Consider the following 14,857-nt stretch of genomic DNA (forward strand, 5'->3'; position numbering starts at 1 on the left):
AGATGTAATTCATCCTCATTGTGCTGGTCCATTCAGGAAGGGGACACTCCATAGGTAAATGTAAGATGGCATGGATACAAACTATTTTGCAATGAAAAGTTTAAGGGTACTTTCCAGAAATGTAATTCATTTAAAATTAAAATGATAGCTTATTATTTATTGATCATTTACTGTGTTTAGGTACAGCACCAAGTTTATTCTCTCATTTTATCATAAAAGCAATCCTATGAGATAGGTTAACACCATAATTCCTATTTATAAATAAGGAAGCCAGGGCACAGACAATTACCCAAAGTTAAATAACTCATCAGTAGTTGAGTTTCTAAATCATTTTTAAAAAGCAAAAAAGCCCTGTGGGGGGTGGGGGGAGGGAAGGAAGGAAGGAAGGGAGGAAGGAAGGAAGGGAGGAAGGAAGGAAGGAAGGAAAGGAGGAAGGAAGGAAGGAAGGGAGGAAGGAAGAAAGGACAGACCTGGTTTTAAGTGTTTAAAAAAAAAGAATCTGAAATTGGAGTGTACAATTTTTTGATAGTATACCAGGTTTTAAGACAACAAACTGTTTCAGCAAACTGGAAGAGGTACTCAAGATATGTGCCCACTCAAATTGATTCAAACCCAGATATGTATATAGAACAAAAAGGGCTAGGAACAAAATTCTCAGCCCATTTCCAGTGGGTAGAACTATTTTAAAATAATTATAAAGAATTATGTGAAGTCATTTGCCAAGAAAGAATCAATATGGCTGTGCTTGGTGACACTGCTTCCATTACAACAGCTTCAGCTTGCCCATGTCTTAAACTAAGTTTCAAGCAAGAATTATCAAAGCTCTCAGGTAAGTTGCTACACCCCTTTGCATTCTATTTGCAACTCAGCTTTTTCTCTTCCAAGTTTCCAGTTACTTCATTTGAGCCATACAAACATAGTATAAAGGAGAAAGTTTGACAGTTTAGCTTGCAAATGTGAAATTGGTAGTCCCTGGAATCATCTTGGTCTTTAGTTCCTATGCTTTTGTGGATCATTGTTGAAGCCAGGTTGTAAAATCTAGCATGTCACTAGAACCTCCTGTGTCAGCTGTGACTCTCAGCAAAGTGGCACAGCAGTGAGACTCTCTAGTAGGAATGTGAACAATGCAGAACCACCCCTAGCTGGAAGCTCTCAGTCTGAGTGGAGTGGTTATAATATAAGGACTGATCCAATACAAGGACTTCCTGAGCCACTTGCAACACAGTAAGGATGAGTTGCCGTTCCCTTGTTCTTGGGGACTGGGCACCAAGCTATCCTGTCTCACTCTACTCACTACCTATAGAAAAAAACTGGCAAACTTTCTTAAATCAAAGATTGTTATTACTCAGCATTTTGGAGAACTCATAAATATATATCCTAATTTCAAGAGAAGACAACCATTAAAATCTTTTGGGAGATTTGAGGAAAGATGACCTAAATTGAAATGGATTTGAAAAAAACTTAGATTTATGGATTACATTCATGAGAATATAAAGACATAAACTTCCGAATTGTAATTCCTCCTTCAAAATGCAATCCCTTTAATTTTGTGACTTATGGTAATTAATGGGGGGGATATTTTCCTTATTCTTCATTCCCTTTAATTTGCTTTTAGATACATTGCATTGGAAGTATGTGAGGCAGCAACATGTTATTACTAATTGTACTGTTCTGTGCTGATAACATGCCATTTGCTTTAGGTCAGTTTTTTTCCCCTCAGTCACTATTTCTAGCCAATGGTATCACTCTTGTTACTCTTCAAAAAAAAAGAAAATAATAATAATAATAATTATATATATAAATTGGTTTTTAATTAAAAAATATATAAAACAAAATTGTTCCTAAAATAAAGGAAGAATAGTCATTAACATCAAAGTACAATCAGCTCTTAAAGGATTTGATGTAATAGCTTTTATTTAAGATGTTTATTCTTTCCCTTAAATATGGGACATACACATACAAATAGAATTTATGACCAATTATTTTAATTAAAAATGAAGAATTTTAAATGTGAAATATTATTAAAATGTTTGTGAATGTGAGATGATATTTATGAGTGAATTTTTTTTTTCTTCTCAGTAGTTGCTTATTTTCTTAGCTTGTTTCTCAGACCTCTTGGAAAAGGGGCTTTCTACTTTCCTTTAGATCATCCCTCTCAGGGTACACAAATGGGGACATATAAACAGCTGCATGAGCACTTTACCTTGTAACAATGAGACCTTCTAGGGGTCATAGCGCACATTCTAGCCTTTTCCCTGTAGATTTTATCCTCAAATTGGACCTTACATAGAGTAAGTAGCATTTTATAGTTCTTAAACCACAGTCGTTATCTCATGTGGCTCATAAAAACAGAGGGTACTAGCTAAACAAGGACTTCCTGAGCCATCTTCAACATAGTATTTCACATGGGCAACAGCACAAAGCCAAACAGGAAAAAAGCCAACTGAGGGCAAAATTGAGTTGACCAAAGCAGTTCTATCAATGAAAGAGAGGACTAGGACTCCAGGATAGGAATGGGAAGGACCACTCAGGTGATGGTCTTCACTTGCCTCATCTTTCATTCTGAGAACAAGAACATAAACAGGTCAGAGTGAAGGGCTTGGCACACCCACAAGAGACTTGTTTAAGCAGAAAAAAGGTTGTTTTTTTTTTTTGTTGTTGTTGTTCTAGATAAAGGATATACAACAAAGTTTGTATCAGTTTTACTGAGTGATTATTACGTATCAGACACCCAAGTGCAAAGTATATTTTCATTTAATTCTTACGCCTCCCAACAAATGCAAGAAGCAGAGTATTTTTTCAAATTAATAATCACTTTAAAAAAAAGGTGAAGTGACTGAGGCACAAAAAAGTTCCATGTCCTAGGTTTTAAAACCAGATTCAAATACAGTTTAACTGCAGAGAATATGTTCTTGAAAGCTAAAATGTTCTGCCTCATAGTAAACTTATTTAAAATATTAAAGGAAATGAGAGCATTTTAAATTTTTCTAAATAAACTTTTTAAAAAATTGGACAACCAAGACCCTTTACTGATATGCCCAGGATTTTTGTTTGCCAGGAGTTAGGTTCATAATTCAGAATGATAATTTATTGGGTCCATGAACAGTGCCATGCCAGACTCTCTTGCTCAATACTAGTAAAGAAGTTAAAACTTAACACCAAGCACTACTCAGTATCCTGTGGGAGAAGGATAATCAGAAAATAGACTCTGTTTTAGAGGTGGAAGGTAACTTATAGATAATTTACCATTTTTATTTCATAGATGAAAAAGCCAAAGCTCAGAGCAATTAAGTGTGTTTACCAGATTACCTATAGCTAACTAGTGTCAGAGCCAGGATACAAGCCTAGTCTTTCTGACTGCATTCTTTTAGTTATACTATGCTGCTTCCAGATTCATGAGAGAGAAATTTCCATATTCTTGTGTTTTAAAAAATGTTAAAAGCTAATATCAACGTATTTTAGTAAATATTTATCTAAATATTTTTGCATTTTTTATAGATATTTGTAAATTAAATGTGTTTGGATTTCCCAGGAGTATTTGCATTTTATGAGCTTTACATTTTCTACAAAAGGGGCCAAGTCCAGCAATTTAATTTTCATGGACTAAGAGCTTTCATTAAATCCTTCACCTTGACAATTAATTGGTTTTGGGAATAGGGGATAAAGATAATTCAGAGATATGATAAGCATTCATTCAGTTATTCGAACAGATATCTGTTGCATGCTTAAGATGTTTTAGACACTTTGCCAGCTACAGGTCATGCAAATATAATTACAGTATAGTTTGTCCTTTGAGGAATAATTCTCCCTTTCTTCTCTACTAGCAAAGGTTCTGATATATTTATTCATGTTGCTCTTAAATTAGGTTGATGTCTTCCAAAGTGTACTAAGAGTACTCTTTGTGTTGTCACATGATTTTAGATGGTAACAGACAAGCACTTTTTAAAAAATAGTTGTATATTATTTCAGTACATGAAAATGTAGTTATATATTTGTTTCAATGTAGAAAAACCAAAACAGCTTACAAATGTACATTTAATGGCTGTATGCCTTAGGCCATGGCTGATCATTCTGGGAATCCACTTTATGTAGACCATATAAACTACAGGCAGATACTCAGCATGTTCTGTAAACCTTCTGCAGTAACATTTCAAAAGTATGATATGGATTATTCAAAATACAGGTGATATGGATTAATAGCATGGATTCTACACATATCTAATTTTTCTGTCCATTGCAGCATTCATTTAAAAGCTACTTTAAAAAATAAAATTTAGAAAGATACACTAAAATATCACTTCTAAAGATTGATAGTCATTTAGTATGTGAAATATAATACATAACTTTGTTATGCTAATCCTAAGTAGTTCTTTTGTCCCCAAGGAACTTATTTTTAAGACATATTTTATAAATTGACTAGAGTTATTTGTATTATTTAAATTCTTTTCCTTTTAAAACATATCATTGATTTTTATTTTAATTTATAGTTATCTTATAATTATGATAAATGATTATTCACTTTCTCTGTTTTAATTCAAAGATTGTAGCTGTGTTTGTATTATAGACAGCAAACATCAGAACTAATCAGTAATAACAAGACATGTTATACTTACTTGTTTAATGAAATAGTTGATCTTTGAGCTAGCATCTGTAGTGTCACCATATAAATCTGGGCAATAAGTAAGGTTTTTGTTACATTACAAGCTCACACACCTATAGCACTGCTTTGTGGGCTCTTGAAAATAAAGAACCAGGCCATAATGTCTGGCTAAGGTTTAAAGACCCTAAAAGGCCAGAGGCAGCCATCATCTTGGCTTCCCACACGCCCAAAACATTGGTAATATGACATGAGAGAAAGAGGGAAACAACTGTGCACACTTGCAACCCAGGATCCAACAAGTAATGACAGTTTGATTTGGTTGATTTGGTGCTGATAAATCCACATTTAAGAAACTTCATGATGAAAAAAGTCCAAACTTCATGATGAAAAATATAAAGCTCCCATATGTCAAATTACTTAGATTTGAAGTTATTAATATTTGCCTTATTTGCTTCGTGTATTTTTGAGGCATTTTAAGCAAATGTTAGACATCATAATATTCCACACTAAATGCTTGAATATGTGTCTCTTAAAAATGGTGTTTTTTTAATATAACCAACTACCATTATCAGATCTAACAAAATTAATAATAATTCCTTACCATTCAAATTTCCCATGATCTTAAACTTGTCTTCCTACAGTCAGCTTGTAAATCCAAGTTCAAACAGTAATTAATAGTTCTGTTTGTATAAGTTAGTTTTGTCTTACAATGAATTCCCCTTGTACATGAAATCATCATCAATGAGTATCTCAATCAGCTTGGCTTTCTAGGTTCCTGGAAGACAATTCAGATATAGAAGGAGCCATAAGCATCATTCCTCTTTCAATATATTCCCATACTCCATGGGTTTACCAGACTGGACCCTCTTTGGAGCTCTTAGAAAGACGGGATGGAAGTGAGAGGAAAAGGGTTGCCTGGATATGAGAACTTTACATAGATAAGAAACTACATTCTTATACATTTTTTGTGCCATCTTTCCCCCCCAAATGTTTTATCATATGATTCTGAGATTAAAAGTTTTTCTCTTCAAGAAATCCAGAAAATACCCACAGAACATTCTTTTACACAATTCATAATGAACATTTAATGTAATAAAGACTCTGATGTTCAATAAAAAATTTACTTAGTATTTCCCAGACTTATTTGATTATGGAGTTGGGGTCCCCCACCCTAAAGAGATTACCTGTTAATATCTCTTAGGACAGGGCTGGGGATGTAGCTCAGTGGTAGAGCATTTGCCTAGCCTGCCTGATATCCTAGAACAATGTACTTTGGGAAGTACATTGACCTGTGTGCTATAATACCACTGCTTTTATAAGTACACCAATGAGAATTTGTTCTGGAAAAATGCCTTTTCACTCTTGCTGTTTTTTTCCCTTTTTTTGTTTTTTAATTTTATTTTGTATTCTAATTTGTAATATATGACAGCAGAAAATTGCAGTTCATATTACACATATAGAGCACAAAACAAAGTATATTCACATCATTGGTGTCTTCATACATGTACTTAGGGTAATGATGGCCATCTCATTCCACCGTCTTTCCCACTCCCATGTTGCTGGTTATTTCTCTCACTCTTTGATGCTGTGTTTGTTAACTGGTGTTTTTATTCCCATTAGAAGATAATTGCTGTTAAGTACACAAACAGGCCTAGTTAACAAACTACTGACAGAATTAGGATTTACTTTAAAGCCCTAAAATTTGAAGATGTAATTGGTAAGAATCCAAATAATCCCCAATAACCAGAGTTTTGTTGGCTGTTTTAAAGAGAAAAAGCAACTTCATAGTATTTTACTAATATGCCCATCTCCTATCCCTGTTCCTCTTATGCTGTTCCCAACCTAAGCACAAGCCACCCCTTAGTTGATTCTATAAGTAATAAGGGAATCAAGGAAACTAGATATCCTAAAGATAACATACCACTTTTTCCTCTCATGAAAACCAAATAAACATTTATGGGGGAAAAACAGGGTGAGACCACAAGTCCAATGTTCTAAACAGAAAGGTTAAGGAGATGCTCACTGTGGAATCTGTAAACCTGTTTCTTGGAGAGGCATGTCTTCCAAGGGCTCTGCAACTGCTTCTAAATTCACCATTCCTTCTATATACTGCTCTGGAGCCACCATGCAGAGATGCCAGGTGGTGGTGGGTGGCAATGACATCAGCAAAGATTCCTCTTCCCCGAGGGAAGCAAAACTATTACTCAAAAAATGTACCAGTTTAATTCTGGAACGTCTCAGTTTCTCACCTTGGATGGTAAAAATGTCTCTGTGGATTTTCTCTGCACTGACTGGGCAAGTACTCAGAATGAACAATCTTTTCTCAGCTGGGAGAAAGTCAAAATGCCTTTTCAATAAGCAGGACTTCCACTCCTCCACATTTCTCCTGAAGCTTTCAGTTAGGACTCTTAGACCACAGGGTTTGAACTTTGCATATACATACAGCACCAAAGTGTGAAAATGAGTAGAAGTTCTGTATCACAAGATATTGTTGACCGTGTAATTTAGGTATAATAATTGGCAATTGCAAAATCTCATAGTTTCTCATTAATTGACAGGTACATTTATTTCCTGTTACAATTCTCCTGATCATTAAACTTTTTCCTTCTTTGTTTACCTCAGTTAGCATAGTGAAATAGAATCAAGTTTGGAACTGGATGCTATGGGCTTGAATCCCACTTTCACTCATTATCTGTGTGACCTCTTTTCATTTTCTTAACATCTCTGTGCCTGTTCTGCTTCATCTGTGAAATGGCAATTATAAAACTCAAGGATTATAAATTTTGCATTTAAAAAACATAGAAATGCTCCTTTCATATCTAGCATGTGGACAGTTAGTAAACATTGGGTTTTTGCTTTCCTTTTTCCTCTGCATGTGTGTCTTCTCACCCAGTCCCATTATTTTGAGAATAAAATGAAGAATAAATAACTTCCTTGATTCTGAACTAACATCCCATTTCTGCTTATTCAGATATCAAAGAGCCTGTTTCAAGTTGATAAGTAGATTCGTCATGGTAGAATGCCTACATCCACTAAATGGGTACTATTAAAAAGACAGACAATAAGAAGTGTTGGAAAGGATGTGGAGCTAGTGGGGAATATAAGATATTTTTCATCCTAGAGAACAATTGGACGTTTCTTTAAAAATTACACCTATCACTCAACAATTTTGCTCTTAAAATTATCCAAGAGAAATGAAAACATATATCCACACAGAGACATGCATGTGAATATTTATAGCAGCCTTATTAATAATAGAAGTTGATGCATGGACATGGACCATTTCAGAATAAACACTACATCATGGATGAATGTCAAAAATATTATACTAAGCAAAAGATATACTGCAAAAAAGATTATATTGTGTGATTCCATTAAATACAAAATCCATAGAGGCAGGGAGAAGATGAGCAGGCCAGAAGCTTCTTCTATCCTCCAACATTAGCAATGGAAATGACATGGCCTGCTTTTTTGAGAACTAGCACCCAACATGTCCATCTGCCACTTCCTATCTTGGCCCAGCAGCCACTCTGTGCCCTACCATCTCCTGATTTGTCTTTATTTTTGAGCCTTTGGACTATGCTCCTCCATCTGCTGGTCTCAGTCTCCTGTGCACCAGGTTGTACTATCTGGCTATTACCTTCTTTTGATTCTTTTATGCCCCATTTCAATCAAGGAAAACCCTATCTTTCAATCATTATTTTTCGGTCACTCATGAAGTATCTTTCTAGGTCTCATTCACAAAGATATACCTAAGAAGCCAAGATTATTAATCTGCAATTTATGTTATGGACAAAAACAAATGTGACCAACAATATCAAGGATTAATTAAATCTGGCTAATTTAAGACTTGATAATTTAATAACATTTCCTTTCAACTTTATTCAGTCCCAGTATCTCAAGTTAAGATTATCAAGAAATTGAAAGAGCACTATATCACAGATGATTATGACACACTTACAAACTAATACAAAATAGGATAATTATTTACCAGGTACATAAACAACCTTATTGAAAGTCTACTTATTGAAAGTCTTTATGCAGAAAGCCCCGTACCTGTCCCTTCCCCTTTATAATTTCTAATACTGATAACTTGGCAAAGTAGGTATTCTTATTCCTATTTTTAGGATAAGAGAACCAAAAAAACAACAAAAACCAGGGCAAGCGAGGTTAAAATATTCTGACTCAAAATCCATATGCCTGTTTTCTCTATAGCTATCTTGCTCTCCAGACCTTGGAGTGCCACCCCAAGGCTAGATGATTTTTTAGTCTGCTTAGATAAATATTTATCTTGTACCTTTAATGCCAAGCATGAACCCAGCATATGACAACTCCCCCCCCCAAAAAGACATAGACCTTGTACTTTAGGTTCTCATAATTTGGTAAAGAGAAAATAAGATTAAGTTCTAAAAAAAAAAAAAAGAATGATTTGGACAGTAAGTACTAGGGAAATTTAGAAAAGGGCACAGTTAACAATAGCTGAAGAGAATGGGGGACACATTGGTATTGTGACCTGATAGAAGCAAGTGTGGATAAACAGAAGAAAGGAAAGAACATTCTGCAAAGACCTAGAGCTAGGAATGAGAATGTCATATCAAAGAACAAGGAGGACAACCACCTGGTTGGAATGATAGGGTTTGTTCTTGGCAGCTAACAAGATTTGAAGGCTACAGCAATTTGTGTGTGTGTGTGTGTGTGTGTTTGTGTGTGTGTGTGTAGAGCCATTCTCACATGTGACTGGGCGACTCCTGGCTTGGGTCTGAGGCGTTCTGGCTGTGTCAGAGCTTTCCCGGCCCTCTCCTGATGAGAGAACCCGTCCGTGTGGGGGTGTGACTGACCACCGACCCATGGGGCCCAATCACTGACCCTGACCTTGGAGTGCGGCCCCCCCAACCTTCATTGGATGGAATTCTCCCCTGAATTTCTTGTTCCCCAATAAAAGACTACTCCCTGGCGTGCTCGCTCTCTCTCCCTCCTGCTAGCCCTGAGTAATCCTTGCTGCCCTACGGGTGGTTCCAGGTGGGAGCCAGAGAGGGGAGCCTTCTCGGACCTGGTCATAGAAAAAGGTACCTGAGTCTGTGTGTTTTATTTCGATCTCTGCTAGCTAACTTTTATGCCAAGAACCTCATTAATGAAACCATTGCGCTGGCCGCATGGTGGATGTGTGTGTGTGTGTGTGTGTGTGTGTGTGTGTGTGTTGCAGCTCATTGTGACACTAAATGAATTCCGTTCCAATAAGGGTACAAGGAAGAGTTATCCAGGTACTGCTTCCTGCCATGGATAGAAATGTGTCTATTTTTCAACCATCATTTAAAAAGAAGAAAAGATAAGGGAAACTCCAGAAGGACAATAGGACAAATAAAGGCTTAGAAATCTTAAAATTTCTGGGTTCTATTTAGATTTTCTGGTTTCATTTGTTGTCTGAAAATGCAATAGTAGAAATTATTAAACCTCTCCTGAATTAGTTTTTAGGAGATGAATACATACAACCTTCTACTACTGCTTCCCACACACAAAAATTCATCTCATTCTAAATATGCAGATGGCTGGAAGTCAGATACTGAATGTTCAAATATAGATTTTGCTTACAAAGTTTCCCTCCAAACACCTTGTTTTGCCCCCTTCCAACTCATATTATGCTGGAGACAGAATAAGAAATAAGTAATGTTTTAAAATTATTATAATGTTGGCCCATTAATATAACAGGAGAGATCATGTTAACTGTCTTTATGGCTTTCAAACAATACAATATAATCTTATATTGTCATTACAATTTTTCTTCTACCTGGACAATTTGAAAAATTTCCAGTGTTTTTATGCAGTTTTAAATGAGTACAAGACGGGGATGAACAATTATTTTAGTAAGTTTTGAGATAGCAAGTTAGATTTCCAGACAAATCTTTCCAAACTCCCTCAGCTCCAATTTTGACTTTAAAAATTCATTTTACTAACCTGTGGAGCATAAAAGATTTGATGCTGATGTTTAGCTATCTCAGTGCTGCAGTTTATAAGGTCAAGTGAAAAACATCCCTAAAGGGCTCCTGGAACTGCACTGAAGCAGCTCCAGAAGATGCTCTGGTCCACTGGCTAAGCAGAGCCTTCCAGAAACCCTTTCAAAAAGACCAACAGGATAGATAGATGTATTCCACAATGGAATGACATATATTTGTTCACACTCACTCTACAGATTTATCTCAATTTTAGGAAGGCCACAATATTATAAGCTAGGAAAGAAAGAAAGTCCAGAAACTAGACTGGAGAGTCTAATTTATCCTTTAATATATCATTCAGAATCTTTCAGACCTTGGAATTTTCTTTTTATATGTCTTTGAATAGTATTACCCACATGATATTTTCAGTAAATGCTGCAGATTCTAAGTTGAGAAACAGCAGAGTAAGTTTCATAAGAAATTCTCTACATCTATCTCCAAAGCCACCAAACTACAACTCTTGCCATGTCAGTGCCATACAGTGTCTTCTTGCTTTCATTCATTTGGGTCCTTTACCCAGCACTCCTTGAATGTCTACAACTATAGCCAAAACAGTCTTCACACTCAGATTGCCTTTATCTAGTGAAGGAGATGGGTTAGTCAACAAAACCTCATAACACAGCTCAGCATGCTGGGGCGTGAGCAGGAACAAGAGGCTACCAGTGATGAAAGCGGGCAACAGTGAGTGGTCTGACAGTCTTCCAGGAAGCTGTGGTATGTGGGAAAACTGGAGAATGATGGGAAGTAGTCCAGGTTGAAAGCTGTAAATAAGTAGGGAAGCATGAGAAAATGTGTGTGATCTTTGCAAAAATCTGAAAGGCCACAGAGATGAGAGAGGACTGAGTGATGTGCAGAACTACAGCATTCAGAGTGACTGACCTGGGGTTGATGTTCTTCATCAACTGTAATTGAGCATTAGGACCTGCAGAATCCAGGAGCCCATTTAAAAGGCCACTTCCTTAGGATCAGGATAATGATGATGGACTGGTTCAAAATGCACAACTTGTTGAAGCAGAGATTCTGCAGAGTGAGAATCTCAATTTATTCTTTAAAACATGATGAGTACCACCAAGATTATTTTAGTTTGGGTTTTTTTGTGCTGTTAGCTTTGTTTTAACAACTACATGTTCCTATTTTACATTCCCCACACTGAAGACACTGCTTCATAAGAATAGAGACCAGTTGATTTTTAAGTTGGAACTCTTTTTTTTTTTTTTTTTTGAGGAGCAGGGATTATTTATTTTCACTGCACATTCAAGAAAATGGGATCTTCTGATGACAAATTACAAAACCACAAAATGATCTGTGCAGAGAAGGAATTCAGTTGTAAGATTCCCAAAGCTTGACTTGGGCTGTATCTTTGTAGTGCTGTGAATATAATTAAATTCTGTGGAAACTCAATTGACTTTTTCCCAGGTGGGGGAGTTGTGGTGTGGTCAGGGACTGCCTAGGTGTGAAGCTCTGGGACAGGGAAGTAACTCTAACAGGACACTACAAAAGGTTCTGAAGCTCATAAGCATTCAGTGAACTAATTTCACATTTCTTTCTACACCCAGAGAATTGGAATCAGGACTACTGCTACCCTTTTTGTTTCACCTGTGACCCTTTGCTTTAGCTTCTCTAGAGACAATTTTAGTGATGGTTTTAATTCTGATTCCATTGATCAAATGTGGTAGTGTGAGAAATTGCCTGGTTTGCACCCTCTTGGATAGACTCTGAATCCTACTTCTCTCTCAGACCATCCCATTTAAACAGGTGGCCTTCCACCAGGTGAGGAGCTTGAAGTTTATACAATTTGGAAGGCAGTGAGGGAGTGAATAGGAGGGTGCTCTTTGAGAAAAATAAAAATATGTATGTAAAGTAAAGACAATTCAGAATAATTATTTAGAAGAAGGAACTAAATGACAAGCCTTGGAGATTTGGGACTTTACCTCTCTTTAAATGAGGTACCAGAAAATTTTACAAAAGAATACTTCCTGATTGCTTTGGTCCTAAACCTACAACATTCTAGGAGTGCTGGCCTCACCCAGCATTCACAGAAACCTGTGCAATCTGAAGCTTCCACTTCATTGGTTTCAGGGTTCACCCAGATGTGGTACTACTAGTAAAGGCTGCAGGAGAATGGTTTGGATAAAAGTCTCAGGTTAAACCTGTAATTCTTGGTTATATTTTAATAATTCCCTTTGCAATCTAAAAAACAGTCCTGTTTTGCATGAGAAATCATATAGCCAGCTTAATTATGTTGGTCCCCTCTGTGACCACACAAGCTTGGCCCAGATGATAAGCCCTCACTTCTAACTTTAATATTTTCACTGGCTTTCTGTCCCAGCTTGCCTGAAATAGTCTCTGTTTCCCAATCCTAAAGTAGGGGAAACACTGTCTACTTATAATAGGTTGTGAAAAGGGTTCTTTTATGTTCTTCTATCTTCTTAAAAGGCATTGTTTGGATATTATATGAATTAAATAGATTTTAAAAAATTAGTCACTGGGGGTTGGGGATGTAGCTCAATGGAAGAGAACTTGCCTACTGATACATTTATCAGGCCTTACATTCAATTCCTAGAACCAAAAGAAAATAAGCAAATCAGTCATTGGTATGTACAGCTTCTTTCATTTAGAAATCCAAGAATCTATAAATGGGACCATCTAATCCAGTAGAGTTAGTCCCTGCTGTTATGTTCTCATGAAGATCCACCCATCTTCCTGAACAACCTATTGGGTGGAGCAGTAGTAAATTCAGGTCAGTTAAAAAGCTCATCTAGGCCCTTCCCCTTTGGGTGAAACATGCCATTTGAATGTGTTGGTGGAGCTAAGGAAGTTTATGTGGGCAATAACTTGACCTTAATGGGTCACAATAGTTCATTCCTACTACATCACTTTGAAAGGACAGTAAGGCAGAAAACCTCCACCCCATTGAAAGCTGGACCCACGAGGACATTGAGACAGCTCCCTTGGAAACTCTACCACTCAGCACCTTGGAGTCATCCCATCAGGCACAAATAACCAGGCTTCTTTTGCTCTGCCAAAGTCATGTGCAGTGTCGAGGTTACATCAAAAAGTTAAGGCAGTTTTCTCTGAGGGCTGATTTGGGCATATAAACTGTGGCATCGTTAAATGCCACTCTGTGTTTAAAGTAAGTATACTTCAGCCTGGAATGTGGTGATGTGAAAGCCCCATTGCAGCAAACAAAGTTGATTCTATCAGCAAACTCTGGCAAGTCAGCTGGCTTGGACATTTCTTCTCCCTGAATTTACTACTTCCTACTCCAGAACTGTCTCTGGGAAGGTCAGAACTTAAAGACAGTGTATGTGCTCTGCCCAGCTCACCAAGTTTGGTGTCAACTTACAAACAATAATATGCCAGCAACATTGATGGGGACAATACTTGAACCATAGTTCTGTCGTCATGTGTTCCATGGAAGCTCTTGTGCCTGAGGTAGCCAACTTTGTTCTAAATAGAATGAAGGGCACAGGGGGACTTTTGTCCATTCCCATTTTAGAATCATACCTTTCTCAGTGAAAAGGATCCAGTTATCACCCCTCTGCCCTTTATTCTGGTGCCCAATTCCTGATCCTATGCCAAATCAGTGGAAATTTTCTTGTGGTCTGGGAGAATAATTTCCCTTTATCCTTACAGAACTTCCTTCATAAGTTACTGCTGGCAGCTATACTTGTGCTAATTAGCTGCCCTTGATGGATTTATTTCATCCAGTTGTAAATTTTAGAGGAAAAGTTCCCAGGCCAATTTAAAAGTAGAATCCACAGACCAAGCTGAGTGGAAATCAGGTTTGGATGACCTCCACAGAGCAAGTCAAGCCAATTCCCATGGTGTTGGAATACAGTGTTCCCAGGAAGGTGAATCAAAGTCGTAGAAGGATAGACCTGGAAGAAATCTCAAGTAGACTATTTAGTTTTAGTTGTTTCATTCTACAAACAAAGGACCTGGGGCTCGTAAAGGTGAATAACTTGTCTTATCTCACAGCTCTTGGCTGGTCATCTCTGAAAGGATCTGGGCGACAGGGGAAATGCCCATTTGTCTTCAGGGACAACTTGAATACAGTTATCATAAGAAAGCCTTGTCTGTTACTCTCAAGTTCATCTTTCTTTTCACTTTCCAACTCTTTCTTCTCCATGGACTAATATTAAATCCTAAACACACACACAAACACACACACACACACACACACACACACACACACACACACACACACGGAATCCAGCTGTTAAGTTATTTCAGACATTCCAAAAAGTATGCAAAGTATCTGATG

Source organism: Ictidomys tridecemlineatus, chromosome 5, assembly GCF_052094955.1.
Source record: "Ictidomys tridecemlineatus isolate mIctTri1 chromosome 5, mIctTri1.hap1, whole genome shotgun sequence".
In the NCBI taxonomy this organism is placed as follows: domain Eukaryota; kingdom Metazoa; phylum Chordata; class Mammalia; order Rodentia; family Sciuridae; genus Ictidomys; species Ictidomys tridecemlineatus.